The following is a 12,810-nucleotide window of genomic DNA, read 5'->3' on the forward strand; positions in this document are numbered from 1 at the left end:
GGTTTCCCAGAAGTGGGGATGGCATCTGTCATGCTCAGGGCCCTGCCCGAAGGACCTAGAACAAAGCCCGGTACCAAGTAGGTTCTCAGGTCTCTGCTGATGGAATTCTCTCACTGTGGAAACAGTGCCTGAGGTGATGCCCCTCCACCTGAGAAAGGCCCACAGCTCAAGACCCGTCAGTGATCAGAGGACCAGGAAAGACTAGCTGCCTCAGCCTGTCCCACCGGATGCACTTCCGTATATGTCCTGCACTGCCTCTACCCTGAAGGCTGGCAGGTGCCTGGCTGCAGGGCTTGGCCCAGGCATGGCTCAGAGTTCTGGGCCCCCTTTTTGCCAGAAGAGGGTTTTTGACAATAAGTCTGTTTGTATTCTCTGATCTTTTTGGTGGGATGGAGAAGGTAAGGGAGCTTGTTGAACTTCTGGAGGAAAACGCTTACATCTCCATCGAAACGGTTTTGGAGACCTTTGATATCGTTTCCCTGATCCCATTCCCAGCTTCCTGTCCTGCAGGATCAGAACATTGTCGGCTTCTTGGCCTGCTTTGGTCGAGCCCCAAGTGAATGCCATCTGCTGTTCCTTGTCAACTTCCTCCTTCTGGGGGTGAATGGCCAGTGTCACCCAGCAGCTACTGTCTGTAGCAAACTTCTGAAAGGCCCCTACGATGTGGTCTTGAGCAGTGGACAGCTGCTTGTGTCCCATCATGAACTGCAGATCATCAATAACCGCAGGACCAGCTTCATAGACGTGGGCTGCATGTTGCATCGTATCCACCACAGTCCGTATGCTTTGCTGCCCTGGGGATGTCAAGTGGTAGAGAGGCAGGTCCTCAAAGCGGTCTGCTCATTCATCCTATCTGTTCAGCAGCCGTCCAGCCACCCCACTGCAAACTGTGTCAGCATGACCCGACGAGGCTCATGTGGCTGATCTCAAAGCTACTCACGTGTGCTCATCCCCTGGGTACACAGATCCAGGATGTGGTCACTGATGAATGTCATCTTCCCGCTGCCCAATGGCCCTGTAAAGACGGTTCACTCCCCATTCCTGTGTTCTTCCAAGAGGCGATTGTGGTCTGCACAGAGGCGCCAACGGACGCCAGCTGCTTGCTCCACTTTCTAAAGTTCTCCCAGCACCTCCTGGCGAAGCTGCTGGAATGATACGATAGACTTGTGCCAGGCAGGTAGGTAGGCCGGCCAGCCGGCAGGCAGGCAGGCAAGCAGGCAGGCAGTACACAGCATACTGGAAAGATTTAAGCCATGGTCAAGGCTCCAGGGAACAGGGCTGTTATTGACCTGGCCACACCAGAGAGCATCACTGCGGGCTCAGTTTTTGAGCTGAGAATGTGGCAGCATCCCAGGACCAGAGGACATCGCTCAGCCTGAACTGTTTGAGATCAGGGAGTAAGCAAGCCGTTCCCGAGGGTAGGCAAGGGTGGGCAGCCCCATGGATTGGCTCACAGCCAGATAGTCCGGCTCATGACTAGTCAGTACCACTTGCACATCTCGGTGATTGATGAGTGGTAGCCCAGACAGATTGTGGTCTCCATGAAGCACACTCCATCTCCCTGGCCCTCAGCTCCTACTCGCCACAGGCCTCCTAATCCCACTGTCTCTGAGCTGCATGGACCAGCAACCTCCCGACCCCTGGGGCTTCCCTGGACTTTCAGACTAGCAGCTTTGCTGGAACAGAGATACAGTGATCGCCTCACACCGGGTGCCAGCAACTTGGCATCCGCATGCACCTCTCTCCTGAACCTCGGAAGCCTAGGCTTGTATTGTTTATGGGAGCAGAAAGCCTCCTTTCTCCCAATGAGCAGCTGGTTGGGTTTAAACCAAAAAGTCAGTAGTCCAAGGGACCTATTATGCCACCAGGGCTCCCTGGCTTAAAGTAGACATGGCCAGGTCAAATGACAATATAGAGGACATTTCATATGTGCGTGGGGAATCTGTTGGGTTAATGTAAATGTTCATTGGAGTATAAACCTGTTGAGACTGGAAACGATATATTATTCACCCTTATGTCCAATTAAGAGATTGAAGGTTAGACATAAGGCTGTTGAAATATAGATGGAAGGGGACATAGGTATGGTCAGATCCAGTGCTGTGGCTCACTAGTATTTAATTTTGGTTGGTTCACTTGTCTTCTGAGTTACAAAAACCAAGGAAACAAACCCACTGCCATTGGGTTGATTTAGATTTACGTTGTTATGGTTATTGTTAGGCGTCCTTGAGGGGTCTCTCACTCATAGCAACCCTGAGCATAACAGAAAGAACTCTGTTCAGTCCTGTGACAGCTCACAATTATTTTTATGTTTGAGCCCAAGATTACACCATCCAGCTCATCAAAAGCTTCTCTCTCTCTCTCTCTCGCTCTCTCTCTCTCTCTCTCTCTCTCTCTCTCTCTCTCTCTCTCTCTCTCTCTCTCTGCATTTTGCTGGTTTTCTAGTTTACTAGACATGATGTCCTTTTCCATAGAATGACTTCAAAATACATGAACAAATTCTCACCATTCTTATTTCTAAAGCTCATTCTGACTGTACGTCATTCAAGGCAACTTAGTCTGTTCTTCATGGTACTTTCAATATTCTTTGCCAGTGTCATAATTCAAATGAATTGGTTGTCATTATTTATTGTCCACATTGCATGTGCATAAGATATGATTGAAAATACCATGGCTTGGGTCAGTCATGCCTTAGCCTTTCAAGTGACATCTTTGCTCCTTAATGCTTTCTAGAAGTCTTGTGCAGCAGATGTGCCTAGTGCAATGTGCCGTTAGATTTTTTTTTTTGCTACTGTGTCTATTAGCATTGATTGTGGATCCAAGTAAACTAAAATCCTTGGCAAGTTCAATATTTTATGACTCATAGCCACCTTATCAAGGGTTTCTGAGACTGTAAATCTTTATGGAAACAGACAGTCTCCTATTTTCCTTATGGGGGTGGGAGATTGGTGGATTTGAACCACTGATGTTGCAGTTAGCAGCCCAACATCTAACTGCAATACCCCAAGACTCCTTAAGGATTTTAGAAAAAAGGGAAAACGGGGAAAAACAGAAAAAAGGGAAAATCTTGGAAAACTGGAAAATCAGTGTGGTAAGGATAGAGGCATAGATAAAGGGGAAGAGTTGAACATGTGGCTACAGAGTCAGCATTCCCAAACTTGGCACCAATGATATTTTGCACTAGATAACTGTCTTCCTTCTTTCTCAGCATAGACAGTGGCCTGTTTCCAGCACCGCATCCATTTGCTGAAACATCTCAATTGGGTTCCCATCAAATCCTGATTGATTTTCATCAATGGCTTCAGCTCATCTTAGATGTCTTCTTTTAATACCATCAGTTCCTAAGCATATGCTACCTTCTAAAAATGGTTGAATACTGACCGTGAATACTGACCAATTCTTTTTGGTACAGCGACTACATTTTTCTATCTTTGTTTGATGTTTCTATGTTGTTCAGTTTTGTCCATAGCATGCTTTAATATTGCAGCTCAAGGCTGGAAATTTTTCTTGAGATCTTTCAGCTTGAGAAATGCAGTATCTTCTTCCCTTTTGTTTTTTAACTCAAAGTCTTTGCACATTCAATTACAATAATTTATGCTATATTCTCAAACATATGGTTTTCAGTGGCTACTTCCTCTGAATGGGCAGGCAATTCCTTCTTCTTAGTCTGCACTTAGTCTGGAAGCTCCTCTGAAATCTGTTCACTTTGGGTGACCCTATAGCATCTGGCATTGAAATACCACTGATAGTTTCCAGTAACACAGAGACACACAAGTCACCACAGTAAGAGAAACTAACACACTGACAGACAAGTGGTGGAGAGAGTAGTCAAGGGTTTCTTCTTGCTTCAATCCACAATCAATTCTCATGGAAGCAGCAATCAAGAGATCAAACAACATGTTGAATTGGACAAATCTGCTAAATAAGACCTCCTAAGAGTGTTGAAAAGCAGCGTGGTTACTTTGAAGACTACAGTAAGCCATCATATTTTCCATTACCTGATATGCATGTGAAAGGTGAACATTAAATAAGGAACTCCAGAGAAGAATCTCTGTGTTTGAATTGAGGTGATGGTGAAGAATAGTGAAAGTGCCATGGACTACCAAAAACCAAACCACCCCCAAGCCAAACTCACTGCCATCGAGTTGATGCCATCATCACAGTGATAAAACTGCCTATATCAATTTCCAAGAGTGTTCTGCTCTAATGGAGTAGAAAGCCCTGTATTTCTTCAGTGGAGTAGGTGGTGGTTTTTGAACGGCCAGAGCTGCTGTAGCCAAGATGAGACATAACTTTGATGATCTGTCTTGGAGGAAGAATCACCAGAGTACTCTTTAGAGGCAAGAATAATGAGATTTTGTTCAACATATTGTCAGAAGAGACCAGTCCTGGGGAAGGACACCATGCTTGATAAAGCAAAGGGGCCATGACAATGAGAAGGCCCTTCCCGAGATGAACTGACACAACTGTCCCAATGGCTCAAGCATAGGACCAATTCTGAAGATGGCCTGGGACTGCACAGCGCTTCTTCTTCTTTTAAAAATCATTTTATTGGAGGCTCATACAGCTCATCACAATCCATACATACATCAATTGTGTCAAGCACATGTGTACATTCGTTGCCCTCATCATTCTCAAAATATTCGTTCTCCACTTAAGCTGTTGGTATCAGGTCCTCATTTGCCCCTCCCTCTTTGCTCACCCCTCTCTCATGATGCCTTCATAATTTATAAATTATTATTGTTTTGTCGTATCTTATCTTACAATGTCATATCTTACAATGTTCGACGTCTCTCTCCACTCACTTTTCTGTTGTCCGTCCCCTAGAGAGGAGGTTATATGTAGATCCTTATAATTGGTTCCCCCTTTATACCTCATCTTCTCTCAACCCTCCTGTTATCGCCACTCTCACCACTGGTCCTGAAGGGATAATTTGTCCTGGATTCCCTGTGTTTCCAGTTCCTATCTGTACCAGTGTACATCCTCTGGTCTAGCCAGATTTATAAGGTAGAATTGGGATCATGATGGGGGTGCAGGGAGGTGTAGGGGAGGAAGCATTTAAGAACTAGAAAAAAGTTGTATGTTTCATCATTGCATAGTAAATATATATTATAATGGCAATCTTCTTTTATGACTTTTTAAATTTTTCTTTGTCTGGAAAATCTTTATTTCTACCTCACCTTTAAAGAAATAATTTAGCTGGATGTACAATAGTTGGTTGATAACTTTTTTCTTTCTGACGTTTGTATATGTCACACAATTGTCTTGCTGCCACATGGTTTTGGCGGTCAGAGCTGACACGTACTGGTTTTCTTTTGTTTGTGATTGGTCTTTTCTCTCACTGCCCTCAGGACGCTCTACTCTTCCTTGACACAGGAGAGTCTGGCCACAATATGCCAGGATGGTTTGGTTTTCTTTCCTTTAGGGTCTATCTCTCAACTTTTTGAATCGTTATTTTCTCCTCCTTTGTGATACAGGGGAATTTTTCTTCCTCCATTTCTTGTACTATTTTCTCTGTACCTTTTTGTTGTTTCTTCTTAATCCAAGACCCCGATGAGATGTGTGTTGTTTTCTTGATAGTGCTTCACATCATTCTCAGGCTTCTTTCCAGGTTCCTTCACTTTTCCTTGGATTGTTTCTTTGGTTGATTATAGTCGGAATGATGGTCTTTGAGTACACTGATTTAATTTTCATTTTTCCCATTCTATTCTTCAGGTTTTTACTATGTTGCCTAATTCTGCTATCTCATTGTTTATCTTCTGTTATTCCTTTTGGCTCAAGGATGATGATTTTCAATTACTTCGATTGCTCTTGCAAGTGTTCCCTATATTTCTTGAAAGTATCTAAACATCCTTCCTTCTTCTGAATTCTGTTTCTGGTAGTTCCCAAGCCTATTTTTCAGAGTACTCCACTAGGGTTGGGTAACTTTAGTTTGTTTGTGCTTGTTTTTCTTCTTTTTGAATTTGTTTAAATGGTTGACTGCTGTTGCGTCAGCATCATGGTAGAGCTATTAGTGGTGTTTGAGCTGCTGGTCATTTAGGGGGAGTGGATTCTGTCTAGTGATGTGGAATAGGTCAGCCAGGAGCTGGAAAACACACAGTGGTGAAATGAAGAAAAGGACAGAGAAATAGCTATGTGCAGAAAGGGGAGGGGAATAAGTGAGAGAATAAAATAAAAATAATGATAGTAATAATAATAAGTTGTCTGGACAGACCAACAGATTTGTAGAAAATAATTGGAAAATGTATCTTAAGAGGGTTAATCAGAATTCACAGAGGCCTCATGGTGTAGTGGTGATGCATGGGCTCCTAGCTACCAGGTCAGCAGTTTGTATGAGAAACTACCAGCTGCTCCATGGCAGAAGGGCAAGACTTTCTACTTCCATAAAGACTTACCATCTTTAAACCCACAGGGGAGTTCTACCTTGTCCTATCGGATTGCTATTGGAATTGAGTTGATGACAATGAACCTTGTTTGTTTAAAAATCAGAATTAATAAGTTTCTAGAAATATATTTCACATGGAAAAATAGAGGGGGCAGAAAGAGATAATGTTAGGATGTGTAGGGAAAAGAAGGAGAGACAAAAGCAAGGAAGACGAGTGTGTCTTGAGTGTGAGTGCTGAGGTTCTATTGCTGCGGCATCGAGTGTGGATGGGACTTTGCAAGAAGAAATTAAAAAGTCCTTGTTTGGATGGGTGTTCTGGAATCTCCAGGTCTGCCTGCTTGTGCCTGGGCAGAGTATGGATTCTCAGGAGGGTGAGGTTACACCAGAAGAGAAAGTGGAAGAGAACTAGAAGAAAATAATGGAATATTATAAGAGAACAAATGTACAAAACCTGAAGAAATAAAAAATATATATGAAAAATAAAACCACTTTGTGGGTAGGGGTCACTGATTTTATGGTAATGTTATTGTGTGTACATGTGTGCTATGTTGGGGATGTGGGGCATGTCAGGGGATGCGGAGGGCACTTGAGCACAAAGTTGGAGAGAAGTAGGAAAGAAAAAGATGGCAGAGTGTAGCTTGGGTCCTGAGAATGTCTCCCCCAAGCTGCGCATGCTATCTGCTATGCATTTGGAACCCCCAGAGGCCAGCAAGGCACACGTGATAGTTAGGTTTATAGAAACATGTGGGATTAATAAGGTCGCAGTTTGATTGGAGGGCAAAGAGATAAAAGGATTGGCAAGCCCACCCCTCTCTTGCTCTCTGGTGATTGGACCAGCATGTGGCTGCTTTAGCTAGTTCTCTGCCTCAATTTGTGAAGTACATTACCTGTATGACACCAACCCGTGGATTGTTTTTGCTAGAACTTGAGGTTCCTTTGAGACTTGCTTCACCACACTGCTGGTGTGTACATTGTTTGAGCTTGAGGCTGTCAGATCCTCTTGTTTTGCATTGCTTGAGTTTGGTATCCCCTCCAGGCCTGCTTCACTAAGCTCCTGAGCTGCTGTTAGTGACCCGCCCTGATGTTTGCTGCCTGTGGCTGAACTGCCTGCATTGCCCTAGGGAAGACTCAAGTGTCTGCTTCCTTTACTTTGGACCCAGGAGCTCTTGTGAGTTGAAGGACTTCCATTATATTTACTATTCCATGCAAGTTAGTTCAACTGAGTCCTTTGTACTGTTGTGTGGACTAATTAGCTACTATGTTTCTTCAGACAGTATATATATTCATAAGTGGCTTGATTTTGTTTCTCTGGAGAACCCTGTCTAACACACAAGAGTTTTAGCTGTTTGGGTTACCTCAGGGGCCAGAATATATCGGCTGTTCCAGGGAGGAGTGGGACTCACAGAATCGGCTCATGCAGCTGGTCAGTGGTAAACGGGAGTCTACTGCAGACATGGCTGCTCTCTCACTTTAAGAAACTGTTCAAAATGAGGAGCTGATACCAAGGGCTTAAGTAGAAAGCAAATGTTTTGAGAAAGATGACGGTAACAAATGTGCTTCACATAAAATGGATATATGTATGGATTGTGATAACAGTTGTATGAGGCCCCAATAAAATGATTTTAAAAACATAAGGAAACTTTGCTTCTAAGTTGAATTTCTCACTGCCAGCAAATCCAAAGGGTTTTTGGACCCTTCCTAATGGACCCTTTCTGGTAGTTGCTGAGGGGATCTTCTTGTGCTGGTTATCTGGTGCCCTTGTTCCCCTGCCTCCCTGACACCACTCCACAAAGTCCTCCTCCATCTCACAAAAAACACTGTAACGCCGACTGCAGGAGGAAAGCTGAGTCGGTGAACATGTTAGCATCTCAGTGCTGGCAGGAGTCTTCATACGGCTGCTCTCGCAACCAGTGCTGCATCGGGGTAGATCTATGTGGGGCTTTTCCTCAGGGATGTCTTGCAGGAAGTGAGCCTTGCCAGCTGAAGCAGGAACTGGCTAAGGCAGCTGCACCCTGGTCCGACCATCACAAAGCAAGAGACCCAAGAACTAGAAAGGCGAGGCTCACTGAGCCATTTATCTCTATGCCCTTCACTTAACTCCACGTGTGTTTATTGGCCAGGTTGGCACAATAAATTTGATGATCTCAATCCACCCCTTGCCAACTTGGCACCTGTACATAATTCTTTAGCCTCACAAATGCAATTAACTAACACCTACACCTTAATCCTATAATCCTGAGAATATTTTCCCCCACCTATGAAAGTTTGTAAGCCAACCACTTCATGTCTTTATCCCCCAGTTTTGGGTATCCACTTTCTATACTGCCCACTTACATCAACCCAGTGTTCTGAGGAGACAATGATATTTTTCGAAATGAAGAATCTTCATTCCAGTTGGAACCTTGTGAAGTGTGGATTGATGTCAGACATATGGGCTAATGTTGGACTTGTCGGCTTGGGCAGCACTGCGTTGGGATGTTTTCTTGATGTGCACTTACCCTTTATGTAAAACACTCTCTTATACATAAGAGTTTCTGTGGATTTGTTTCCCTAATGTAACCAGAGTAACATATATTCCTTCCTTATAACGCTTTGGTGGGAATCCCCTCCATTTTTATTACATCTCTGAAAGTTGACTCTACTCTGAGGATTTGACTCTTCCCCATTTTTGACTGTTTCAATCCTTTTTATTGATGAGTAATGTGACATTATATGATATGCCTATTTTGGATATATTATTTTTTAAAATCATTTTATTGGGGCTCATACAACTCATCACAATCTATACATGCTTCAATTGTGTCAAGCACACGTATACATTCTTTTCCTTCCTCATTCTCAAAATTCACTTTCTGCTTGGGTTCCTGGCATCAGCTCCTCATTTTCCTTTTCCCTCTCCCCCTCCCTCCCCACTCCCCCCTCCTCATGAACCCTTAATAATTTATAAATTATTATTTTATCTTATCTTACACTGCTCGGCGTCTCTCTTCACCCATTTTTCTGTTGCCCATCCCCCAGAGAGGAGGCTGTATGTAGATCCTTGTGATCGGTTCCCCCTTTCTAGCTCCCCTTCCCTCCCGGTATCACCACTCTCACTGCTGGTCCTGAGGAGTTCATCTGTCCTAGATTCCCTGTGTTTCCAGTTCCCATTTGTACCACTGTGGATCCTCTGGTTAACCAGGTGTGCAAGGTAGAATTGGGATCATGATAGTTGGAGGGGAGGAAGCGTTTAAGAGCTAGAGGAAGGTTGTGAGTTTCATTATTGCTACACTGAACCCTGAGTGACTCATCACCTCCCCACTACCCCTCTGCAAGGGATGTCCTGTTGTCTACAGATGGGCATTGGGTCACCATCACACGCTCCCCTCATTCATGGTGATATGATCCCCCCCCCCCCCACCTTTGGTAGTTGAAACCTGGTCCCCTCGGCCCTTCGTGATCACACATGTTGGTGTGCTGCTTCCATGTGGGCTTTGTTGCTTCTGGCCTAGATGGCCACTTGTTTACGTTCAAGCCTTTAAGACCCCAGACGCTACATATTTTTGATAGCCGGGCACCATCAGTTTTCTTCACCATGTTTGCTTATGCACACGTTTGTCTTCAGCGTTTATGTGGGGAAAGTGATCACACAATGATGGTTTTTGTTCTTTGGTGTCTGCTGCCTGATCCCTTAAATGCCTCATGTTCACACAGGCTTGTGTGCTTCTTCCATGTGGGCTTTGTTGCTTCTGAGCTAAATGACAGCTTGTTTGCCTTCAAGCCGTTAAGACCCCAGACTGTATATCTTTTGATAGCCAGGCACCATCAGCTGTCTTCACCATGTTTGCTTATGCACACGTCTGTCTTCAGTGATCATGTTGGGAGGGTGGGTATCATGAAATGACCATTTAGCTGAGCAAGGTCCTCTTGTATTAAGGGAATGTGCATGAGCAAGCCCAGTGTCCACCTGCTATCCTACTACTAAACCTATTATTTTGAGTGTTTTCAAACAGAGGGTTGTATCTTTCTGTAATATGTCATACCAAGTTCCATTATTATTAATAAGGTTTTTGCTGGCTATTTTTTTTTAAAGAAATTCCTTTTTTCCATAGTCTGTCTTTGGAATACAAATACTTATGTATCTGACTGGAAAGATCCGTATTTGTGCCAATTTCAAAGAAAGAAAATCCAAATGTAAATTCTCAAACAATATCATTAAATCACAGATAAATAAAAAATTACTGGAGGTTATTAAAAATGGTTGCAGTGGCATTTTTTTCAACAGGAAAGTGCCCCCAATTCAAGCTGAATTCAGAAGAGGATATGAAAAGAGGGCTAACATTGTTGGTATCAGATAGATCTTAACTAAAAGCAGAGAACACCACAAAGCTGTTTACCTGTATTTTATTGACTATGCAAAGATATTTGACTGTGGAGTTCATGAAACATTATAGTTAACATTGTAAAGAATAGAAACTCCATCTCACTTAATTGTGCTCATAACAATTTGTGCATAGATCTAGATGCCGTCATTCTAACAAAACTAGAAGATATTGCTTGCTTTAAAATCATGAAGCTGTGCACCTGAGTTTTAACTTTTCACCATATGTACCCAATCTGTATGTTGAGCAAATAATTCAAGAATATGAGCCATATGAAGAACAATGTGACATAAAATATAATCGACAACCTGTAATATGTGTATGACACAACTCTGCTTTCTGAAATCAAAAGGAGTTGAAACACTTACTGATAAAGATTAAGGAAAACTACAGCCTTCAGAATGAATTACTCTTTATAACAAAGAAAACAAAAATCCTCACAACTAGTCTAAAAAGCAGCATAATGATAAATGGAGAACACAAGTGGAATTGTCAAGAATTTCATTTTATTTGGATCTACAATGAACAGTAAGGAAAACAGCAGCCAAGAAAGCAAAAGCAGTCTCATGCTGGGCAAATCAGCTGCAAAAGACTTCTTCTAAGTGGATAAAAGCAAGGAAGTCTCTCTGAGGATTAAGGTGCTCCTGACTCAGCCATGGTATTTTTAAATCTCATCACATGCATTTGAGAGCTGGAGAAGGGAGATCAAAGAAGAATTGATGGCTCTGAATTATGGTGCTGGAGAAGAATATTGAATATACTATTAACTTCCAGAAGAATGACCCAATCTGTGTTGGAAGACGTACAGACAGATTGCCCCTGAGAAGTGATGATGGACATGCTCTCAGGAAGGACCAGTGATGGGAGAAGGACATCATGTTTACTTACGGATAGGGTCAGCAAGAAAGAAGAGGACCCTCAACACGATTGGTTGACAGCACAGTGGCTGCTGCAACACAGTGGCTGCAACACAGTGGCTGAAGCCCAGCAGTGGTGAACAAGTTTCAGCTGGATCAGGCAGTGTTTTGTTCTGTTGTGTAAAGGGTAACTGTGAGTCAGACCCAATTTGATCGCATCTGACAAGGGCAGCCTAGTGATAGGGGATTTCCCAGGGAGCACAAATGGTTAAGCACTGGGTTACTAACCAATTTATTTTTGTTGTTGTTCTTTCGCCCCACACAGATTTATTGCAGAAGAAAGGCCTGGTGATCTTTGGAAAGTCATGAAAATCCCATAGGGTACAGTTTTATTCTTACTCACATAAGTCGTCGTTAGAATAGAATCAATAACTGGTTTTTTTTACTATTTCAGCAAAAGTTTATGCAAGAGTAGTCAGTAAGCCTGTAACTAAAAAAAGATATCCATTTCTCTGTTTTCTCTCTTACGTTTTCTTTTCTCCACATCAATGTTGAGATTTTATGCTCTACTTGTCCGAAAGCTGAATATTGCACCAATTTCCTAAATTCTGTTGTCAGAGCTAATAAAGTACACCCCCATTTTTGCTCTGGCTCTGCTTCCAGATGTGCTTGTGCACTGACGTGAAATTGCTTCATTTAGCTCTTGTATCCATGGTCTATAAAACTCCCACCAAATGATTAGATTGGACCAGGCAAATCAGGTAGTCCGTTTTTCCATTCCAACTGAGTATAAAGGAAAACACTTCAGAAGCAGGAAAAGAGAAATCACGACCACTGTATTAGAACTGAAATTCTTAGTTCTAGGTTTTCGACAGGCTACAGTTTGTAGCAGGAGCCTGAAGTCCATTTTTGAATCTTCACAGAGATCCGGCCTTCATTGGGTTTCATCTGACCATTGGCCATCGTGTGAAAAGCTTTGCCTGGAGGCAGAATGTGTTTGAAAGTGGATTGCTATCACACTGCTCATCAGTCCAAATGTGTGCACGTGAGGGCACAATTTTGCCTGTGTGTGCCCTTGATAGAAATTGAGATTCCAGGGTCACATAGCCACATAGTCAGACTTTCCCTGACTGCCTTGGCCAGAAGGCTCTGAACCAAACTTGTAAGCTTTTCAGATCTACAGTGTATGTAACCCAGTCATGAACCCTTT

General features: G+C 43.1%; 1 pseudogene; it reads right to left on the reverse strand.

Annotated features, from left to right (window-relative positions):
• Positions 1-257: 257 nt before the first annotated feature.
• On the reverse strand, positions 258-12,563 carry LOC142440196 (twinkle mtDNA helicase pseudogene; annotated as a pseudogene).
• Between the last annotated feature and the right edge of the window lie 247 nt (positions 12,564-12,810).

This window comes from Tenrec ecaudatus, chromosome 2 (genome assembly GCF_050624435.1).
Source record: "Tenrec ecaudatus isolate mTenEca1 chromosome 2, mTenEca1.hap1, whole genome shotgun sequence".
NCBI lineage: Eukaryota > Metazoa > Chordata > Mammalia > Afrosoricida > Tenrecidae > Tenrec > Tenrec ecaudatus.